The following is a 23,623-nucleotide window of genomic DNA, read 5'->3' as shown; positions in this document are numbered from 1 at the left end:
CAGAGAAGTATTTTAATGGTAGGAAACTGTTCCCTTGAAGATTTTTAGTTTTAGTTTTTTCATCCTTTGGTTTCTAGAAACTGAATGTGGCCCGCTAAGCTTGGGCTACAGAGCCAAACTTCCTTGCCCTAAGGAGGCCTGGGAGACCTTGGGCAAGTGGCTTAACTTTTGTGAGCCTTTCTGGACTTGGTTTTCTTGTATATAATCAAGCCTGGAAGATACTAGAGTCTTAATAACTAAGAGCTAACAATTGAATGTTTACGATGTTCCAGACACTGTGTTATGTTTATTCATATTAACCCATTTAATTCTCGCAACAACCTTGTGAGTTAGGGGTCATTATTATTATCATCCAAGACAATAAAATAATGAGGGCAGCTGGTAAGGCCAAATTAGGATTCAAACTCAAAGATGCAATTTTTAAGCACTCTGCTCCATGACCTTTTGTGGTGGTTAGCTCTCTCCCCACACATAAATATTTGTATGTTTATTGAGTGTCTACTATGTACCTGCCACTCTGCTAAAATATGTGAAGGAACTGTACTGGAAATGAACCAGAGTTGAAGTGATAAATAAGACACAGTTTCTACTCATATGGAGTTTTCTTCCACCTCATAGAGTTAGATTACATGGGTTCTATTTTCATCTGAGTTCAAAAAAAAATTACTCAAGACGATCTTCGATTAAATTCAACAGAATTTAGTAGTAATACTCTGAAACAGACATGTCAAAACAGCCTCAATTTGAATTCATATTTAACCTCCAAAGTTCTTTATGAATCTTTTAGTAATCAAATCAAGAAAGCATGACTTAAAAGTGACGAACTAAAAACAGTGATGAACTAAAACATGACTTAGACGATGAACTAAATGCTTTTTCTGGCCTCTGCCCTCAAGAGCCCACAAGATTTCTTGAATTTATCCATCTAAATCCTCCCCAACTCACATCTCTTGATACATAGCTACCTCCCTTCCCTGGTCCCTTGCTCTTCCAATAACTTCCTATAATGTGGTCCTCTAGAGAGGGAACTAATGGCAGGAAAATATTAAAGCAAAGCAGGCATTACATTCATTTTAACTTGTAAACATTATTGCAAACAGTAATGTTGCCTTATAGTTACTTTTCATCCTATGAAATTTTTTTAATATAGAAGTTCAGATGCATGATATTTCTGATTTTCCCCCCACATGTTTCTTCCTTAAAATAGGGGTTAACTAAACACAGATCCTGTTCATGCATTCATTCATGAAAAACAACTGGAGTGTTCACCATGTCCCCGGCACCAGCCTAAACTACACAGGTATATCGGTTTAGGAGAGGAAACATCAAAAGCAACTACATCAATTATATAACAGATGAGGTCAGAAGACTGCCATCAAAGAGGAGGAAGAGCTGAATCTGCTTCTTTATGGCGTAACCTTTCATAAAGTGTGAATTGAATGGGAGTAAATAGGGGGGTTATAAAATGAGGAAAAAACATTTGGAGTTTTTCCTTCCAAAATAACCATGTCACTACTTTCAAGTAATCTTAGAAATGGAGAAGCACGGATGGTACTTTATAATGATAATGAAAGAGACAAAAACTGTGGAGCATATTGTTGAAGTTGTAAACCTCTTAGGGTCGCTTACAGTAAAGAGTTCTGACAGTTACACCACTGCAATCAGTGTGCCATACAGTACTGGGATCATTTTTATATAAAGAAGATATGTGTTTTATATGTGCAGAAGCTATTCTACACAAGAAATAACTGTCCTTGCAAAGGAGTGAGGGACAGCTGTCAGTTTCAAGTGGTGAGCTAAAGGGACTTCATGATAGGCAAAATCAAAGTGGAGAAATCGAGGCTGGGCTGATAGGCAGAAGATAACCAATGTTGCCTGTCTACCAAAATAATTAGAAGAAAGCTCTTTTGATTCTGTCAGTTTGGAATTGAGTGTGTGGAACCACAGGATGTTTTTAAGGAACCATTTATTAAAGCTGGAAATGAACTCCTGTATGAACTCAACTGTAATTCTGTGTTATTGGGTTTTAAAAATTAAGCAACATTTGGGTGGGGAGCGTTGGTGTGTGTGTGTGTTTGGCGGGGGGGAGGTGAACAGGTTTATAATTGCTTGGTTTCCCTGGGTGTTATTCCTGGTAAATATTGTAGGTACTAACTTCAAGAGGTCTTTTCCAATATTTGATGAAGTATCATTACGGGAAAAGAATTCTGGTAGCGCTTCAGGAGCTGGTGCCACGAAGCAGATTCACAGTCGCCCGATAATCAGTCAAGGCGTACTTCCAAGGTGCGTTTTTTCGTATCTAGTATTAGCGGGGGTCCTGCCCGTTGTTTGCAAAATATCCAGGCAGCATCTGAAGCTGCTGTTTTTCCAACTCCGTTAAAAAGTTATTTGTGCTTGGGGTTTTTTGGTTCTGCTTTTCCCCAACCCCGCCCCCTGGCTTTTGCCAGTAGAGACCTGCCCTGAGGGGGAAGGGGGGGAGGTTTGTCCTGGGAGCACAAAACCATTTTCTTTCCTGGAAATAAGTTGACGTCAACTGGGAGCTGTTTTTAGTTGCTTTGTTTCCCGGAGCGTCCAACCCAGCACACTGCCTTCGGCAAATTGCAAGCAATTCAAAGCAGCTCGCCCAGCAGGGAGGAGAACCGGGGAGGAGGGAGCGGGGGACCCCCGCCGCCTGCAGAAGTGGGGAGACCTGGGAAGCGGCTCCGCTCCTGGACTGGAATGTGGGTCCGAGTCCCCAGGCCGAGCCGGGAGCGCAGCCCCGAGCCAACGCGGCCCCTAGGTTCACTGCGTTGGCGGTGAGGGCCGCCGGGGAGCAGCCCCTGGTAGGTAACTTGCCGGGCGCCCACCTGAATTCTCAGAACCGCTGAAATGCCCCGCCGGACAGTTCCGGCGGCCCAAAAACCTGGGAACATCCCGGGACAAAGAGGCTTCCGGAAGTAGCCGGTGCTACTGGTGTGTGCCAACTCGTGTGCGCGGGCCCGCGTGTGCGACTAACTTAGCTGCCTACTGCCTTGGGCTCATTTCCGGGGGACAATGTATTTTGAACAAAGCGGGCCGCACCTCCGGGAAGATTCCCGAGGAAGGCCACCTCCGGATTCCTCGCGTCCCGAGACGGTTCTCTGCGGAGAGGAGGACGGATGAGAGCCTGTGTGTGTGTGTGTGTGTGTGTGTGTTTCCCCGATGAGCGGGAGAGGGCCCGCGAGGCAGGGACTTGCTCTAACTTGTTCACACCTGGCGCGGTTTCCCCAAAGCTCGGCAACGTCCAGGGCCGAGAAGGAACACGGAGAGCGAGGACTCATCCCTGGGGAGATAGTCAACTCCCTCTTAGACGCCCATGCGGCCCAGAGACCTAGTCTTCTTCCCTCCCTCCCTCCCTTCTTCCCTCCCTCCCTCCCTCCTTCCCTCCCTCCCTCCCTTCCTTCTTACAAATGGACAGATGGGTTACTTTTGATGCGCAAAATTATAAACTGCCCTGAAAGCAAGACAGAGGGCCCCGGGGAGAGGGGTTCCTCGGGGGACCGGCAATTGACAAGACTCTCACAGCGGAACTGTCGAGAACTCGGACTCGGAAGGAAATCCGAGGACGCTCTCGAGGAGCTGGCGAGGCAGCCTCACAGGCTGGCCGGCTTGGGCCGCGCGCTGCTGGTACCTGACTCCGTAGGTTCCCCTAGCCCGTGGGACTCGGAGTTGACTAGCGCGCCGGGGGGGGCGGGGACACTCAGGCTGCCCGAGGAGGAGAAAGTTAGAATACGGGGCGAACTCCGTAGGTGGCCGTGCCTGTACGTCCAGAGAAATCAGTCGAGGCCTCCGAAGGCTCTGGGGGCGCTGCCCCTGGGAGACCCGGAGGCGGTGACGAGGACGTGCCCGGAGCCTGGGCGCGCCGGGGGCGGGCCTTTGGCTGGAAGTGGGACAGTGTCTCCGATGGGAAAGCGGGACCCGGACGAGCTCTTTGGCCGCCTTTCCAGTTTCGGAGGTGCCCGCCCCCGCGCGCCGAAGGCAGCGCAGCCCTGAGGGCAAACGAACGGCAGTTGGCAAACTTGGAACTAGAGCACGCTCGGGATCCCAGTTGCCGGAATTGTGGCGGCGGCGGGGGCGGCCGAGACCCAAGTTCACTTTTTCCGTCCTCCTGCCAGACGGATCTTAGGGACCGGCATTGCTCGCTCCAACTAGGTGGAGCGCCTCGCCGGAGGGAGTTGTGTCAGTTTGCTCCGAGGCAGGAGGGCGGTGGCCTGGGCGGGTGGGGAGGGGTCCCTGGGGTCCCCAGCGCCTCTTCCCGCGTCTCCCCTCCCACCCGCCCCTCCCAGTCTTTCTTCCTCGCTCCTTCCCCAGGCTGGCTGGACCGGCGCGGACCTGCCCCAGACCTACGGGGAGCGCCCCCGGTCTTTAATGACAGCTTAAAAGTGGCTGTTGGAAAAGTCGAAAGGGATGAGGCTGACGTGGGGCGTGTTTCGCTTCTTTGCAAGAGTCAGAAAGGGAGCTGGGAGCCTTGCGGCTGGCCGCAGGGCCCCGCGCCTCGCCCCCAGCAAGTAGGTGGGGGAGTCGCCGCTGCCGGCAGCCCCATCCCGCTCCCAAGCCTCGCCCGCTGCGCCCTGGCCGCGGGCGCAGAGAGGGTGCGGGGCCCCGCCGTGCCTCCTCCACCCTACTCATTAACCTGCCTGCTCCGCTCCGCTCCGGGCGGCCCCAGACACGGGCTTCTCGAAGTAGCATCCGCGGCCCACCGGGTGCTGCCGCCTCCCGGAACCCCCGGCTCCGGGGGGCAATGAGGGGGCGGTGGAAGGGGCACTGCTCCTCGGGCATTACTTAGAGAAGCGAGACCGCCCCTCCCTCCCGCCGGCCCTCCCTCTCTCTCTCGCCCGGGCCCGCGCGCCACTCCGCCAGAGGGTAAGTTGGGAGTGTTTCACCCCCACCGACAGCTCTCCCTCCCTTTCCTTTTTTTTCCCTTCAAAGTTTTCTTCGGAGTCGGGAGAGAGGTGGGGGAGGAAGAGGGTCCAGCCAGCCTCGGTCTTTACGCTCTCCCTGTCTAATTTACCCCCGCCTCCCTACCCCTCCATCCCCTGCGCGCCGCTGCCCCTCCGGAGCAGCGCTCCGAACTGACAATTGGAGCGCGGCTCCTTTAAGAGCCCGGCTTTGCCTCCCGGTAGCTGAAGGTCATTAAACACAAAAGCTCTCAGCGCTGCGGTCCAATATAGCGCATGCGCCCTGCCCGAGGACTGGCAGAGAGACGGCAATATGGCGAGAATGCCTGGCAGCGGGGACTGTAACACCAGCGCGGGCGGCAGCGCCAGCGCCGCCGCCGCCGCCGCCGAGAACAATGGGGAGCGGGGCGAGGGCGAGCGCGGTGCGGGGGGCCGAGGCCGCCGCCACGGCCGCCCGCACTACTGCAGCGCGGGCGAGGAGGAGGAGGAAGAGGAGGAGGAGGACGAGATCCAGGAGGTGCAGATAACGGGGGACGAGGAGGAGGACGGAGGTGGGGGGCTGGAGGAGGAGGAGGAAGAGGAGGAGGAAGAGATGGGTCTGGACTGGGACGAGCCCCTGGAGCCCGAGGACTCGGCCGGGGAGGAGCTGGAGCCGGAGCCGGTCCATATGATCAATATGGACCAGAGCGCCGCGCTGGAGCCCGAGGCGCCGCCGCGGCTGCTGGCGCCCCGGGCCCGCAGCGGTCCGCCTGGGGACGGCGCCGAGCTGGACCCCGACGTGCTGCAGCGCCCCGAGCGGGCCCGGCTGAGCGAGAACACCCGGCTGGCCACCCGCTACGCCGTGCGCATCTTCCGGGAGTACCTGAGCGAGAAGGCGCAGAGCCCGGACTTCGAGACCATGGACAAGGGGGCGCTGTGCCGCGTGCTGCGCTCCTTCTACGCCGAGGCCCGCTCCAAGAGCGGCCAGCTCTACAGCAAGTCGTCGCTCATCAGCATCCGCAGCTCCCTCAACCGCTACCTCAACGAGCCCCCGTACTGCCGCACGCTCGACCTCACCAAGGACCCGGAGCTGCGCAGCGCTAACCTGACGCTGGCCGCGGTCATCCGCAAGCTCGAGGAGCAGGGCGCCGGGCCGGTGGTGCAGAAGCAAGCCATCACGCGCGCCGACCTGCGCAAGCTCTACACCTCCAGCGTCTTCAGCACCAACACGCCCTTCGGGCTGCTGAACAAGGTCTGGTTCGAGACGTGCATGTACTTCTGTACGCGCGGCCGCGAGAACCAGCGCGAGCTGGAGGAGGATTCCTTCGGGCTGGCCATGGACGAGGACGGCCGCAAGTTCGTCTACTTCAAGTCCCTCGGGCCCTACCACAAGTCGCGCTCGTCGTCGTGGAGCAAGAAGCGCGCCGAGAGCAGCGACGAGGAGAACTTGCCGCGCATGTACGAGACGGGCACCGAGTTCTGCCCCTACGCCAGCTTCGTCAAGTACCTGTCGAAGCGCAACCCCCTCTGCAAGGCGTTCTTCCAGCGGCCCCGGGACCACTGCAGCGAGGGCGATGTGACCTGGTACGAGAACAAAGCCATCGGCAAGAACTTGCTGGGCACCAGGATGCAGATGCTGTCCAAGGCGGCCAAGCTCTCCAAGACCTACACCAACCACTGCATCGGCGCCGTCTCCATCGCCACGCTCAACAGCATCGCGGGCATCGGCACCAAACTGGGCTCGCCCGCCCCGCAGGGCTGCTACGCCGAGGCTCTGAACGGGGCGGCTCGCCACCACTCCCCCCATCCCCCCACCCATCCCTCTCACCACCACCGCCCCCAGCCGCCCTCGCTGGGGAACACCTATATCCTCCCCAGAGACAGCCAGGTCGGGCCCGACGTGAAATCGGAGGCTGCGCCCAAGCGCGCCCTGTACGAGTCCGTGTTCGGGTCGGGGGAAATCTGCGGCCCCTCTTCCCCTAAAAGACTTTGTATCCGCCCCTCCTCGGAGCCTGTGGATGCGGTGGTGGTGGTTTCCGTGAAACACGACCCCCTGCCTCTTCTTCCAGAAGCCAATGGGCACAGAAGCACCAATTCTCCCACAGTAGTTTCACCTGCTATTGTTTCCCCCACCCAGGTAACCAAACCAAACTCTATGCATGAAATGTTTCTCTGGTACCACTTCGAGACTAACTTGTGCTAACTCAGGTCTGGGTTGGGGGGAAGTTTTTCAAAGTAGCAAATATGCCGAGTCGGATTTGATTTCACCCTTAGAAACTTAACTCTTGATGCTTTTCAGGACAGTTTACACCTAACCTTAAAGGCTGTGAGAGGGCAAGCTACCTAACAATCCCTGCTGCGCAGTAACGCTGAAAACGTCAAAGTTCGCAGAACAAAAGGGTCAGCTCAACCCTCGCAGCCTCTCTCCACTGAAGGCCTGAGTTTATAAGGCAAAGAGTGCAGGAATACTGTGCATATAAATGAAGCAGTTACTTAAAATATCTTTGAATAAAGTAACCATTAAAATACTATATTACATATTCGCCCTAACTTATGAAGGTAGAAAAAGTTATAAATTATTAAAAAAGAAAACATGCCAATCCTACTTACTGTAAAGGGGCGGGTTTTGGAGAGACTGGTGGTTGAGTGCCAGTTTATACCGTAAGGTGTAGTTGAATGTAAAGCAACGTTTGGGATGTAGTTTTCATAAACTAAAGTCACTTGTTAAAGTTATGGAAAGGTAGTATCTCCACTGCCAGCCAGGCTCCCAACTGGAGCATGCCCCATGGTGCCCAGCAGAGTGGGCACTGAAACATTGCTGTCTTTCCTAGCACCATGGAGCTCTCTGTCTAGGGGGCAGATAAGTGGTGGGAAGATAGACTACTGGGATAACAACACAGTAGTGTGGAAAGAACACCAAAGTAAGAGTGCTAGCCCAGAAGCTGAGCCACCTTGGGCAAGTCAGTTCACCTCTCTGGACTTCAATATCGTCAACAAAGATAAGGAAACTGTTTTTACACAAAAATTATTTATTTCTAAGCACTTAGAATTCTGGGTAGAGATTGGGGTTTCGATTGGATGCTTGTCTTATTATTTTTACTGGAGGAATATATTCATATTATTAAAACTATATTCATCTTTTGGGTACTGTGCTGTAGGAGCCAGAAAGCAGAGGTCCTTGGGAACTCTGCTCTATTCTCCAGGCAGGAGTAGCCACTGGGGGTTTTACAGCTTTGCCCTCCCTGCCATCCAGCAGAAGTAGGAATTTCAGCTCTAAGTTTGGAGGTGTAGTGCAGGCCTTTCAAGGAACAGATGTCAGGTACCTCTGTGCTTTTTCCAAAGTGGAAATTCCAGTTCTGGACACACTGACCCTTTCAAACGTTTGCTTGCTAATCAGCAAGCCTCAAGGCCAACCGAGAAAGGGGCTGTGAAAGGTACTATAAACACCGAAGTTCTCTAAAATACACGAGACCGGAGGCTACGTGTCTTTCTGCACTTGTAGTGTGCACGGTAGTTTCTGACAGACCAGGAGGTGGTTGTAGGGCGTTGTAAGGATGGACAGGAGAGCTCTTTCTCCTCTTTGGAGAATTTGGGTTTGCTTTTTCTTTGAAAGCAGAAATAAACGATCGCATTCTTCTGAGAAAGTAAAAACCCTTAAAATGCCCTGGTTTCAAGTAGCACCTGATTAATTAAGAGTTAAAAGCCTAAGAGAGTTTATTAAAGTATCTATCTGCTTGAATTTAACAATGAAGCAGTTTGTCCCCTGGCATTTGTCTACTGGTTTCTTGACACCAGTGTCACATAGAATAATGACATAAGATCCACGAAAGATTAGGGGGGTTTGTTTAGTTGGCTTGGTTTTGTTCTAAGAATTGCAGTCACTCTGTCACAGTCTTTCATTTTAACTGAGTGAGATCAATCATTTCTGTAAACCTGAACACTGATTCTTTTATTCTTGAGTGATTGTCAGGTAACTCCCTGGTTAAATGTAGATTTGAGGGTCCATAAGTTGGTTATGTTATCATTATGCCTCTCAAACAGTATCTTAGCTAAGTCTTGCAGTTAAAACACTACAAAAAGTTGCCCTCTTTGCTTTCACTAATGTTAGGGTGAACATTTTTTTTATCAGCATTAAGAAGTTTAAGGGAACTCTTTAGTAACTCCTGTAGGACTCACTTTATGAAGTCTGAGCATTCTAAGTATGAAACAGGTGTTTAACTTAAGTACAAAGCTGATATTAAACTTTTTCCTCCTGTATTTACTAAAATCACTGTTGAGGTTCAGGGCATTTCCTGGGGATTAATGACTGGCTGGGGTTACTGGCCGGAGGCTTTGCTTTAGGTGGGCAACTCCTTTGGCTGGTCATTAATTCCCAGGAAATGCCCTGTGTACCTCGAACTTTGGTCATTATCACTTAATTATAAACACAGGCTGTCTAACTTTAATACAGGCTAGACCCTCATCAAGGGGAGTGGCACTGAATTCCACTAAGGACCACTTGATGCCACAGTCCCACCCTGATGTTTGATTCTTTTGTAACATTGCAAGTTTCTCAAAAAAATGAAGAGCCTGTTACTATAAATGCATTTACTGTTTTTACTTGTTGAGGGTGTTCATAAGTGTATCACTTATGGGACTGGTTGAAAACTGAATGCACTCAAGGATTAATGAAGATTATGGAATTTGTGATTGTTTTACTCATGTGAAGTGCCTGGTTTTAGTTGGTTTTGGAGTGGGTGGAGGGCTTGGTGGTTGTGTTGGTTACCTTAACTGGTTCATTCATAAATTCTCTTGAAGGTCTGTGTTCAAAGTAAGGGATGGTTTTAGTTCCCTCCCCTCCCCACCCAAGGCTGTTGTGATTTAAGACGATCCAGTTACTAGTACAACATCTAGCTCCCAGGTGGAGATAACGTGATTCTATTTAAAGGCTTAGCACGTCCCATATCCTACCTCTTCATAGCTGTTCTCTTTGCATGAAAATGCAGCATTTTTCCTGCCTCAGTCAACAGTACTTCAGCCTAGATGGGATGATAGAGATCTGTAACTTTAGTCTTTATCATTTACAGAAAAAAGAATACTAGTAGGAGTTTAGATTCTAAATAGTATAGTTTTGTTGCTAAAGTTTTTATGGACTGTACCTTTCTCGGTACCAAAACAAAAGTGTGAAAATTATCTCCCTAAAATATACTTGGCAGCATTCGTAAGCTTGTGACAAAGGTGCCTTCAGTTGGAGCTACTTGACCCTAACCCAGATTACTTCCAGAAATACTTTTAAGGAATTCTGTAAGTAGGAAATCTATTAGTGGAGAGATTCTGGGGTTGGTGGTGCACGTCCAGTGTTTCTGTTTCATCGACTTCACTAGGGGCCAGAGTCTATCCTTAGAGTCTCCAAGCTGAAAATTAGAGCAGCTTCCCTGTGAGGCACGCCCAGTGGTTCATGACCTTACCTTTGAAGAAGCCGGATACTTATAGCACTTGGGAAACCAGTCTTCATTCAGGTGCTGTCATGTGGGAAGGGAGAAGGAATATTCATTCTATCTACTTACTAGAAAAAACATGCATTTTATGTATTATTGAAATTATCACCAAAATCTTATTTTGAATTTGGAGACTAGGCAGGAGGGATACACTTTTTTTTTTTTCTTAAAGATGGAATCAAACTTCTGTAAACGTGACAGTGACAGAAGAGTGTGTTTAACAGCTATGGCAATTATAGGTTATCTGGAGCAATTAGGATTAACCACCTTGTTTAAAGTGGGTATTTTCCTGATTTTTAATAATATTTTGTGGCTGTATTATTTTTTTCTGATGCAGGAATGTTTGCTCTCCTTTACAGAAAGTTCAAATTGGTGAAGAAACTAAATGGCATTAACATAAGTGTGGAACTTTTTTCATTCATTCAGGAAACAATTACTGAGCACCTACTATTTTGGCTTTGGTACCAGGCATCTTTATAAACTAATCATTTTCCACTTGGCAAGTAGTCTCATTGGCAAGATTTTGGCCTCATTAAATATTAAAATGAGATTAAAATAAGGTTAAAAGGTGACGAAAGAAATCTGTAGTTTTACTCTTGCATATTCATATTGCAGTGAGTACTCAGGTGTATTATTTTAAATTGATATGAACCTACATATATGTCAGCTCACTATCTATCATATCTGATCCAGGAAATAGAAAAAGAAGTATTTGCCTCCAAAGGAGAAAGTGGATGCCATTCATCTCGAACGTAAACCCTGATTTAAAATCTGGTTCCCCTAACAAATGTCACCTAAAAGGCCATCCTCTCATCATTGTAGATGGATTTCAAGCAAGAAGAGCCCCTTCTTCAAATAGGACTGTGAGTTGTGTGTGAGACCTCTTAGGTTTTCACCTTGATTTAGGCCAAAGCTCCACTTCAGTGATTTAAAAAAAAGTTCACTTTCAAGTTATCTTTTGGTATCTCCACTGCCATTTCAAAATCAGAATCGATATAGGAGTTGCTTTGTGGTTACATATGTTGAAAATCTTAGGACCAAACATAAACTAGTAATCTAGAACTTTTATTTCTAGAACCTATTTTACTTCTCTTGATTGATCATTCACTGCATTGTACCAATTGGTCAGGATGCTATTTGAAAGACTTCTTTGGAGAATTTAGATAGGGGATAGGTAGTGGGAATTAATTGGTCCAAAAAGGGAGATTGATTGACTTCGATAAATGAAAATGAAAGAAAATGGAGCTTTAGAATTTGAAACCTTGTGCTGATAAACATTTTTATTTAACACTAGTAATATTCTAAAGAAGCTGAATTCAACTCAACCATTGTTTTTTGTTGTTGTTTTTCTTGACCCCACTGCAGGGCATGCAGGATCTTAGTTCCCTGACCAGGGATCGAACCGTGCCCCCTGCAGTGGGAGCAAGGAGTCTTAACCACTGGACTGCCAGGGAAGTCCCTCAGCTCAACCATTGTTACCTGAACCTCTTGCTACCTGCTAAGTACTGCCAAGAGGAGCAGGATTCAGTTTTTGCCCTCGGTCAGGGTTTGCAGAGGACGGGCTTCCAAGCTGAAGTGATTCTCTGCTTGATGCATGAACATCACAAGGGAAACAGATGAACTTGTAAAGTTTTAGGCTCTTTGGGTTTCCAGATCTGTGAAAGTTTCTCTTTGCCTTCTCTTTCAAGAGAGGATGGTCTCTGAATGGTATCGAGTCTTTATAACAGAGATTGAGCTTCTATATGGTCTAGAAATAAATGGACATTTAAGCCATTCAGGATATCTCACTAATAGCCGCTATGGGCTGAGATTGAACCTGCATGTGAGGGGATATTACCTAGCGCCCATGGCTGTGACCTAGACACTGGACCCCAGCGCATCCTGTCAGACTACAGGAGGCCCAACCTAATTAGACGTGTTTTAGGTTTTCAGTAATTCTGTTCAACACTTTTTTTTTTTTTTTACTGTCAGCCTTTCTTCCTTTCAGCTTGTGCTATAACAATCTGACAGAGCCTTTTTTTCCTTAAAAAAAGATCCATTTCTATCTGACACCAAACTTTCCTTTGTGACTGATTTTTTTTTTATTCATTTCCTATCCTAGATTTGTCCGCATCTTGGGTCACAGAATCTTCAAAACAAATGGAAGTGGGAACCATCTTCCAGTATTGGAAGGCCAGAGTGTCTGAGCTTTAATTGTAGTTTTTGTCACAGCAGTTTGCCCTTGGGCAGCTTTGCAAACCCCAGTGGGAACTTCCTTTTTCGGGGAACCCACTACTTTCTGAGATTTGTGATTTGTGTTTAGCAGTTGGAAACAGTTCAGCTCTTGTGGGCCCTCCAGGTAGTTAGTTCGGTTGTTTTTAATAGGGGGGGGAGGGGAGCGAAGGCGGGGAGCGGGGGTGGGGGGTGGGGAGAGGGTGCGGGGGAAGTATAGGGAAGTCCCTCAGGCGTGAAGGAGCGGGGATGGGGGGCGGTAAGGGTCTCCTACGTCTGGAACCCTGGGAAACTGCGGGAACCTGGGGAGGCCTTGGAGGGAAGCCCCGGGCACCATCCAGGGCCGCTCAGTTCTTCCCCCATCACCAGCCCCATCTCCACCTGAGTACAGACATTTGAAACTCATCTTTGTAATGCAAGCCTTTCCTGGGAGTGTCTAGACTCCCTTCACACCCTGAATTACTGCTTTCCCCTGATCACCTGGCAGTGAACCCTGGCAGATGGGCGGTTTGATCCGGTCAGTAAGGAAGGAGGCAAAAATGTGCTACCTACAAAGGGCTGACAGATTTAAGAGAGGTTAGGCTGTAGGCTTCTGGGAAGAAAGAGGAATTTGGAAAGGAATGCTGGAGAATGACAGAGATAAGTGTTGCTTCCTTTGTGATAATTGGGTTACCGAATGTCAAGACTAGTTTGGAAGCTTGTAATTATCAATTTCTAGTTTTAACGACATGTCCCCAGTCCAGGGTAACTCACCCGGTTCAGTCCACGGTCTCACCACTCAGTCCCCATCCTTCCTCTCTTAACACAAGACAAAGGGAACTGTTATTTTTAGCACCGGGTCCCATAAGGGCTCTTTCCACCACGTTTCTTAAGCTTGTGGATTAGTTTTGATACCTAAACTTGCTGTGGCTTTTGCCATGTAGTTTTTGGTTTGGGGTTTTTTTTGGCTGCGACGCGGCAGGCAAGATCTTAGTTCCCCAACCAGGGATCGAACCCGCACCCCCTGCATTGGAATCATGGTCTTAACCACCGGACTTCCAGGGAAGGCCCTGCCATGTGGTTTTTAAGGAACTTACACAGGTGAACTGTTTCACCATCCTGGCTTCTTCACTGTTCTGGGTCAGGGAATGGACATTTGGACCAGATCCACACAGGAGTGAAGTGAGGGAGTGTGCAGCCCCGAGGCTTCCGTTTTACTGGGCTACAGTCCAGAGACAAACGTGATTCCCTCCTTGAAGAGTCTGATGTCAACTGTCCCAGCCTCTCTCACTGACTCTGTAGTTAGGAAGTGGAATGTCATCATGAATAATAGCCAAGACGAACAGAGGGCTTTAAAGTGGTCCCCCCACCAGCAGCCTCTGCATCGCTCAGGAGCAGTGGGCTACTTGGTCTCCTTTAATCTTCACACAGTCCTTCAAGGAGTTATGGTTATTATGTCCATTTTACAAAGGAGGAGTCTGTTAATAGATGTTGACTTAATTTACTGAAGGTCCAACAACTGGTTAGTGACTATGCTGGGATTTGAGTCCAGAACTGTCAGATTTCAGAGTCTGCTTTTAAATCCATGGTCTGTTGATTCCAAAATTCTTAACTGTTCAAATAAAAGAATCCATTAAAGAGAAGATGATATAACATTAGATTCATATCACTGCCTGAGGTGCTTTCCTGGAGCAACTTAAGAAGCGAGAACTTGTTAAAATACAGCAAAAAAATTGGGAACACAGAAGAATATTTCCAGTGCTTAACATGCTTCCAATTTGCTGTGTGTGGTCCCAGCCTCTGACGAGTCTGGGGACAGTATCCACCTGTTTTGAGAAGCCCCATCATATAGAACATGTTAAGAGTAGACTCCAGGGCCTGACTGCCGGGGCCAAAGCTCAGCTCTGCCCAGAACCAACCTGGTCTTCAGTTTCCTCCTGGGTCAGATGGGGACAGTGGTCATACTCACCTCCTAGGGTCGTCAGTGTTAAATGAATTAGTGTTTAAAAAGTGCTTAAAACAGGAGTGCTCAATGAACATTTTCTATCATTTTATTATCTTAGCACAGAATGTTTGACATATGAAAAACGGCTGATCTTGCTGATAAAGTCCCAGTCTCCGTCTTCGGTGTTTCTCTTGCGAACAGGTCGTCCAGGTGCTGTGCAGGGGCCTTTCTGCCATGTCTCCTTCTGGGGTGTCTATTGCCTTGGGCCAGTAGCACCCCCTGTGGTCTCCTAGGAGATGGGCAATCTCAGGAGGCCTCTGGCACTGTGGCTCACCCAGGCCCCCTCCCTCTCACTGTCACCTCAGACAGCCATCCAAGTGGATGCTTTACACCAAAGCTGGTTTTTCTACCCTCTACTTTTCTTTGAGACTTAGCTCCACAGCTTCTTCTAAGTTTGTTCTGCAGACCCTTCCCATTGCTAGAGGGGGTAGGAGGCACTCTCTGAGGGGCATAATTGCCGCCCAAACTCCAGGGGATTCACAAAAGTTGGCTTAGAAGGAGATTGACAGCTTTTCACAAGAGTAAATATTATTTGGAATGGTTTGGGATTAGGGGAGCAGTCATAATACTGGGGTTCTTAAAACATTATGAAGGTCGTTATGGCAATGACTCGTAAATTTTTTGGGGGGGTGTAATTCAGGTTGTATTGCTTATTATGTCATTCCATACAACTTTAAGTAAACAGACGTTGAGAAAATATACTGGAAGTATTAAACAGATGATGGCAGTATTGATGAGAATGTTCAAGTATTTTACATAAGGTAGTAAGAGGCACCGCTGCCACTGTCACCCCCCCTCCGAAATTTGTACATTTCGTATAAAAAGAGTAAAAATAGTTCATTGGCATTTAACTAGCATTATTCTTTGTAATGACTTTCATAAATTTTAGTTCCAGTATTCTAGAAGTAGGGCCTGTATTTGGCTAGATCTTCTGTTATATTGTTTGCATTTCCCTAATGCATAATTGGATTATAATTTTCTAATTCTTGACTTCTGTCTTGGAGACTATATAAAATCAATAGAAGTTTTACTTGAAGTTGATGTGTACTAATATATGCTTTGAATAGGCTGCAGAATCAGGGTAATTGGTTGGTGTTCTGATGCAGCATTGCTGACCAGTTAATGACCTCTTCTGACTTGTTCTCAGTTTGACAAAGTGAGCACTCTTATAAAATAGAAACAATTGCTGTGATGATGCAGGGATCTGTCACCTCTAATTTAGTTTGCTTTTCAAATAATCACAGTATTCAGCCACCATATTCCCAGTAGTATAAGTTTGTGGGTTTGAGAATTATATTAATTAAATTAATTAATTAATTATTGATAGCTTTAATTAATAATTCTATTAATTTCATTAAGCCCGCTCATCTGGAATGTTGGTTTCTATTTTGTGACATTTTTTTCTGACAAAGTTATATATAAATAGATTTTAGATATTTTCTTTCCATCTTGAACAAATATCTCATTGTTTTTTACTCCAGAAAAAAAAAAAGAGACTGGCAGAAAATTTATTTTACAGTGGAAAACATGTTGCTGCAGAAACACACAGACCTAAATAAAAGTGTAACAAGAATATTAGAAAACAGATTATGCTAGCTTCATTCTCTTTTCTTCTCAACGTGGTGTTCATTCACACGTCGAATTTTTATAATTAACAGTAGGATATTCATAGTGCTGGTGATTTCACTATTTTCAGGATTATTTTACGGGTGGGGTGGTAAAGTTCAAGGTATGTTTCTCAAGTTTATGTTTTTAAACTTATGAAGAGGATCGTGGAATCCTAGATCCTATTCATAGCATTTAACTACTATCTCAAGTGATGTATTTTAGAACCACCTCTTGGGATGTGAGTGATGATCTGAGAACAGTCAAGATGAAGGAGACTGCTATACAGAAAAACTCTGAAAATAGGATTCATTTATTGAGCACTTACTGTGTGCAAGGGCAGGAATTTGGAGGTAAAGAATAACTTAGAAATAGTTAAGAGAAGATTCTGGAGAAACGACAGTGGGAATACCTGGGGCAAGTCAGAAGGAGGACCCAATGGAGAGGACGAGGGTCTTGTACCATCTAATGACTGTTCACAAGTAAAGCCTGGGTAGTAAACAGTGTGTATTACTTTCTAAGAAATGGGACCGAAGATGGCCCGACCAAACTGAAAGACTAAACATTTAAGCCTTAAAAGTGTGTGAAGAGACAATGTAAAAACTCAGAAGAAATAAAATCTTGCCTTGTCAAAATGTAAGCCTTTTCCTTGCTGTGACATTGATCTCTCTTGGGAAGGCCTTAGTATACTATTTTAGATGTCCCAGCACGAAGTAGGCTGCCACAGCTCTCTCCATATCAGCCCCTCTAAATGTTCACCCTGTGTTAATCCACGTGTTTTAAGACTGAGTATTTATGCAATAACCCAAAGAAATTCAAGACTGGTACTGTGTCCTAGTTTACATTTCAGTTCCAGCTCTTTGAATTACTAAAGCCTGGCTCCTTTGGTACCCAGCAGTATTTCTTTCACATCTTGAGTCTGGGACCATACAATGAGTAATCAATTACTAAGGTACATGAGAATAGTGCTTAATGATTTGCAAATGGCTTTCTTGTATGTGACTTCATTCTAAGGAAGCTTTGCAGGGCCCTTTGTAGTGTCAGGTACTGGGTTAAATAGATGGTGCCGACATAGATAAATTCCTTGTCCTTGGAGGACTCAGTCTCGTGGAGGGGGCAGACAAGTAACCTGAAAGATAAACCCCGATGTGTGATAACTCCTGTGATACTCTGTACACACAGTATAAGCAAGCTGAAGGGGGAGGGGAGGAACTGTGATTATACCCATCCTACAGATGAGAAAAACTGACCCTCAGAGAGGTTAGGCAGTTTCTCAAGTTCACCTCACCACTGAGGAGTGAAGTTCCAAGTCCAGGTCCAGGCCTCTTATACAGTGCTACTTTGGGGGCCGTCATTTATAGCTGAAGTTTTGTTTTGTTGGTTGTTTTGGCTGCACTGTGTGGCTTGTGGGATCCTAGTTCCCCGACCAGGGATTGAACTCGCACCCTCGGCAGTGAGGGCACAGAGCCCTAACCACTGGACAGCCAGGGAATTCCCTAGCTGAAGTTATAAAAGCAGTGCAGTTAGGCATTAAAGAAAGAAAGAAAAAAAAAGGGACCCTGAAGCACAAGCATGTGGATGGATGTGTCTTTTAAAACCTAAAAGAGGCTTAATGTGATTTTCATGCTTTTGGTGTTTCAGGAAAATCCAAGGGAACATTCTGGATTAGGGTGAAATAGAATGGCCCAGCACAGGCTCCAGACGTCAGTGACTGACAGCTCTAGCCAGACTGACTGGGGGATCTTTCCTTACAGTGAAGCCCAAGCTCCTGGAACCCTTTCTGCAGTGGTTGAGGGCTGACCCCCACGGGGCGCTGCACGGTTCTGTCTGATCCCTGACTGGTTGGCAGTTGAAGACCAGCTCCCCAAGGCCTTCAGTCTTTCCCACTTCAGCCAGAGCACTTAATTAAAACAAAAAGTGAACACAGCTCTGATGCAGGTATGGCTAGTAAAAAGAACCAATAAAAATGACAGTGAAGTGCCCGCCAAATGGAAGATGTTAATGACACTAAGGCGCTTCATGGGGCAAGTCTGTACCTCTTGGCACAGGACGACAGGCTGCCCACGGAGGCTCTTCCTCGCAGCGGCCCTTGGCCGCCAGCTTCCGCCCAGACTGCACAGGCGAGCTGCCTGGGCTCTGCCAACCTGGGGCGACCCGACTTCTCCCTGCAGGAACATCGCTGGGAAGTGGCCACCACTGACATGTAGCCCTTTTTGCTGGTGACAACAGATAACACAAGGTTTCAAGGATACTTTGGTGACATGGGAGCAAAAAGGAGACAGAGAAAAGGCACAGGATCAGAAAAGTAAAGGGGAGGGAAGTAGCCAAGGTACCTCCAAGCTTACTGGACATCTGGAGCAAACTCAGCATTCTCCATCAGTTCTAATTAGACTTACCAAAGGGTAGACCAAGTTAAAGCTAAGAGAATAATAACTCTGAATTACCCTTGGGCAAGTTAACTTAGTTTCCCATCTGTTAGATGGGAAGAATGGGAATCCAGTTGTTCCTCGGTATCCTCGGAGAATTGGTTCCAGGACCCCTGCAGATGTTCAAGTCCTATATGTAAAATGGTGTAGTATTTGCATATAACCTGCACACACCCTCCCTTATACATTAAATCATTTCTGGGTTACTTATAATACATAATACCACGTAAATGCCATGTAAATAGTTGTAAATACAATGTATTGTTATAGTTATAAACACAAATACTATTATAAATACAATGTAAATGTTATGTAAATGCTGGTGCATGGCAAATTCAAGTTTTGCCTTTTGGAAGTTTCTGGAATGATTTTTCCAATATTTTTGATCTGCGGTTTGTTGAAACTGTGGATGTGGAACCCATGGATATGGAGGGCTGACTGCACTCCAGTTGTGAGTGGTAAAAGCCCATAGTAAGTGCTCAATAACTGACAGCTTTAAAAAATTTCAGTTGGTTAGAGATTGCTGACAGGCTAGAGGAAAAGCAGAGGGATTGTATACAATTTCCAGCTGACCCTCAATATTCTCTTTTAAAGCTAAGACAGTGGATCCAAAAAAAAAAAACCCCACAAAATATTTATAAACACAGGTGAAAGAATGGAAATATGCAAAGAAACCAGCTGGAGGACCCACATCTATGGTAAGAACAAAATAATGATAACCAAAAGGCAAATAATAAAAGAGAAAAATGCGTATTAAATTCTAGGTATCCCTGTTTAAGCCAGTGTATAACTCACTGAAGTATAAAAATAAAATTAAATCTGCAATCTTTTATTCTCTCCTTTATACCATGAAGAGGATAATTTAAATATACATAAAGTGTTTAACGGATTAATTTTGGACTACCTTTTAAGTAGATCTTAGAAAAAAGTTGAAATGACTTACAAGTATTGACAATATGTCTTCAGTGTTCAATAAAACTATCCATCTCATTAAAAAATACACAATTTGATTTCTTTTAATTATAAGCAATAAATTTATAGAAATTGATCTCTTTATTTATAATTTTCATTAGAGTGTCATGATTCCAGTAAAGTATATTCTAAATTGATTTGAATAAACAAAATATCTTAATCGTATAGAATATGGAATTGAGATCTTTTAAACTTTTATCATTAAAAACAATACATGTGACCAGATGATAAATTGCAGGTTTTGTTTTTTGTTTTTTTTTTAATAATAGTTTTAAAAACATTCTCATGGCCACTTTACAACCAGAAAATATTTCATCCAGGTACAATAAAGAATATGAAACTTTCTGGCAATGTATTAAATAGAACAGTGGCACTCTTTGTGTCAAAGTGCTAATTTGAGAGAGATTATGTCATGCTTTTAACTCTCTTTTCCGATGTGGCAATAAAGTACTTGCTCAACTGACATAAATCATCAAATATTTCACATTTTAGTCTTAATTTAGTTTAGACCAACAAGTTTAGAAATGAAGTCAGTAAATATTATTTGCATCATGAAGTACGAATTATAATTAGAATATTAGCCTTCAATGCATTGCCCTTACCAAAGATACACATCTCATTCCTGAAGAATTCGTCCCCATGACCCATCCAGTAGCTAACACATATGTGTGGAACTTGTTACCGTACATTCTCAGCATACATGATTCGATCCAATCGCATAACAATCTTGTACCCTAGAAAGATTAAGTAGCCTGCCCCAGGAAGTTCAGTTAGTAAATGGCAAACTCAGGGCGTATCCCAGGGCTCTCACTTGACCATTTATTCAACAAATACTAATTTTTTGTTTTTTTGACTGCGCCACGCAGCTTGTGGGATCTTAGTTCCCCGACCAGGGATTGGACCCGGGCCCTCAGCAGCAAAAGCGCAGAATCCTAACCACTGGACTGCCAGGGGATTCCCATCAACAAATATTGAGTACCTACTATGTGCCAGTCACTGACGACCCAGTAAAGAACAAGACAGAAGGTCTCATTTCTCATAGACTTGACATTCAAGTGGGAGAGACACATTAAAACCAACAAAACTATCATTGAAATAGGCTGAAGTGACTGGGCGGCTACTCCCTCTCCATCAGTTGGGTCCCACCCACAGAGGAGTGGGCCACACACACTGAGCACATGGGCTCTCCTAATCCCAGAGGAGGCTCTGCATGAGCCGCAGATGGACCCGTGACTGGTCTTGTCCACTCTTCCAGGTACAGGTGGGCACTTTTAAATCAGACTTATAGTTTCCCTAACTAAAATATTGGGTTGGCCAAAACGTGCATTCGGGTTTTTCCCGAACGCACGTTTTGGCCAACCCAATGTTAGGGGAAGGACGGTAACCTGTATAGAACAGGTCTTAGTATCGTTTCTTAAGAGCTCAGGGTGGACAGCACATCTGAGCACCTCAGCTTGTTAGGCAGGGAGAGGATACAGAAGTCCAGAGAGATGGGTAGCAGAATCTGATCCAGAGTCAGGAAGTGCTCCTTATTCATAGGCTCAGAATCTCCTTCCTGGTCAACAAAGCCCCCTCTTCTCACTTGCTAGGCTATGTGTAACCCTTACGATGTGATAGTTTCAGACTTTATTCAGTTGATTCCCATCCTGGGCAAGGTCCTCCCATGCCTTCAAAGGACTGGGGTCTTTCTTTCAGGGACACATTTCCCCACACTGCCTCACTGAGGATACTTGTCAGAAAATATGTGCTTTTCTCCCCACTTCTATACTAGAAAGCATCTAAGGTATTATTGATGGGATCAAAAGAAAATATCAACATGGGTGGGCACTTGTTAGTCAGCACTTGATGCTGAAGGATCGTGGGATTAGCATTTGAGAGTGAGATCACCTGGCATGGTTGCTGGTTACTGCCCTCACCTCACTGGGTGTTAGTCTAACTTACCTAAACCAATTTATGAGAAGTCCTTCTTGATGAGACAGGCATTACCGGAATACCTGGTCAGGTGATCTTGAGAATCCCTTCTGCCCTAAGAACCTATGATTCCATCCTGGCAAAAATGTCTGCAAATCAAAATTTTACAAATCAAGTGTTTGTAAATTAGATCGCAATTGAAAGACACTGAGTGAATTCTCTTTTGGAGCCCTCATTTGTCCTCAATGTGAATTCTGTTATTGGGTCAGGCTGTTTAAAGTTAACCATACCTTGGTACACTTTCTAGTGTCTGTTGCCATTTCTGGTTGGGATTTATGTTTCAAGGATGTATGTCTTTTTCTACAATATTCAACTTAATGTGATATATAAAGTAGTGTATCTGATTTAATGTATCTCAACCTGCGGTTGAAATTTTCTTACTGATTTAGGGTTGTTTTCTCTTTTATTTGCTGTATGCAGAGTAGCCTCTCAAAAACTAATGGTTGAATATTTTTAAAAGTGAGAGTTAACATTTTCATGATTTTTATTCATTGGACCCTTTGCATAACGACCATTCCTGGGACGTTGCTTCCTTTTCTCACTGCTCTATTCTCAGTGCCTGGCACAGTGGTTGGCACATTTTAGGTGCTCAAAAGTATTTGTAGAAATGAATAAAAATATTTTGTAATAACAATAAAGGTGAATTTATAATCTTTGCCCTCCTAGCCTTGAGCAGAACGGGTCTAAATATTTTACTCTCATTTGAAAAAATGAAAACTAATTCTTCAGCTGTGAAGGTTAGAAATAAAAAGCTCCTCCAATGGCACATAAGGAAAAAACGTTTCCTTAAATATGTGTGGCACACCTACTGTGTGCCTGGCACTGTGCTCTGCTCTGAAGGTCAGACGATTAAGACAGTGCCCTGAAGGTTAAATCGAGTTCTGTCCTGCATATGTTGCAGAAGCAGTTTGTTCTCTTCTGTTGATTTCTTAGCACACGACAGGGATCACATACAGCCAAATAAATCAGCAGCTAGGTTAAATGCGGTGGTGGTAGCAGTGCTGTCCTAGTAGAGGTGCAGGTCTGGTTGGTGAGTTGTGCCCTCTGGGGATGACGGTGGGGCGAGACGAAGATGGACTTGCCCCGAGGTCACCACACCTGGACTTCAGCTCCTTCTGTGCTTTAGGTCTGGACTAGTGTTCACCTCTCCACCTCAGGCCTACTCAGGTTTTCTTTTCTTTCTTTTTTTTTTCCCCCAGAGCCCTCATTTCTCCTCTGCCTTTCCCTGGCTCAACCTCCAACCCCATAACAACTGAGAGAAACCCTTTTACAAAGGAACCCGTTTGATTCCGTAGAATCATCCAATGTGTAGTATTTGCTCAAATTATAGAGTTGACGGTGCACAACTGCGAAATTCTTAGGGAGGGGACTCCAACTTTAGGGGGTCAGTGTTATAATTTGGATTTAGGGAAAAGAGTTCCTTTTGCTTGTCTGTCTATCCAGTTGTCTACGTTAGGCTTTTGTGGTTATTCTGCCTCTTCTTGCTATCCTATGTTAATTCTATCAATATTAGGATGTATCATATACTATATTAGGAAATATCAATGACTATTGTCACTAATACCATTTTTCTTTTTTTTAAATTTTACTTATTTTTGGCTGCATTGGGTCTTTATTGCCGTGTGCGGGCTTCTCATTGTAGTGGCTTCTCTTGTTGCAGAGCACGGGCTCTAGAGTGCACAGACTTCAGTAGTTGCAGCGCATGTGCTCAGTAGTTGCGGCACATGGGCCCTAGAGCGCAGGGGTTTCAGTAGTTGTGGCACGTGGGCTCAGTAGTTGTGGTGTGTCGGCTCAGTAGTTGTGGCACATGGGCCCTAGAGCGCGCAGGGGCTTCAGTAGTTGCGGCATGTGGGCTCAGTAGTTGCGGCACATGGACCCTAGAGCACAGGGATTTCATTAGTTGCGGCGGTCGTGGGCTCAGTAATTGTGACTCGCAGGCCCTAGGGCATGCGGGCTTCAGTAGTTGTGCGTGGGCTCAATAGTTGTGGCTCGAGGGCTCTAGAGTGCAGGCTCAGTAGTTGAGGCACACAGGCTTAGCTGCTCTGCGGCGTGTGGGATCTTACTGGACCGGGGATCGAACCC

General features: G+C 46.0%; 1 protein-coding gene across 1 annotated transcript in view; it reads left to right on the top strand.

Annotated features, from left to right (window-relative positions):
* Nucleotides 1-4,838: 4,838 nt before the first annotated feature.
* KCTD1 (potassium channel tetramerization domain containing 1) overlaps nucleotides 4,839-23,623 on the top strand; it is an 88,442-nt gene continuing 69,657 nt past the window's right edge. The window contains exon 1 of the mRNA XM_079717964.1: nucleotides 4,839-4,881. The gene's annotated coding sequence lies outside the window, so the exon portion shown is untranslated. The remainder of the gene's footprint in view (nucleotides 4,882-23,623) is intronic.

Source organism: Hyperoodon ampullatus (genome assembly GCF_949752795.1).
Source record: "Hyperoodon ampullatus genome assembly, chromosome: 13".
Lineage (NCBI taxonomy): Eukaryota > Metazoa > Chordata > Mammalia > Artiodactyla > Ziphiidae > Hyperoodon > Hyperoodon ampullatus.
Note: the sequence above shows the minus strand (reverse complement) of the source record. Positions and strands in the feature narration are given on the sequence as shown.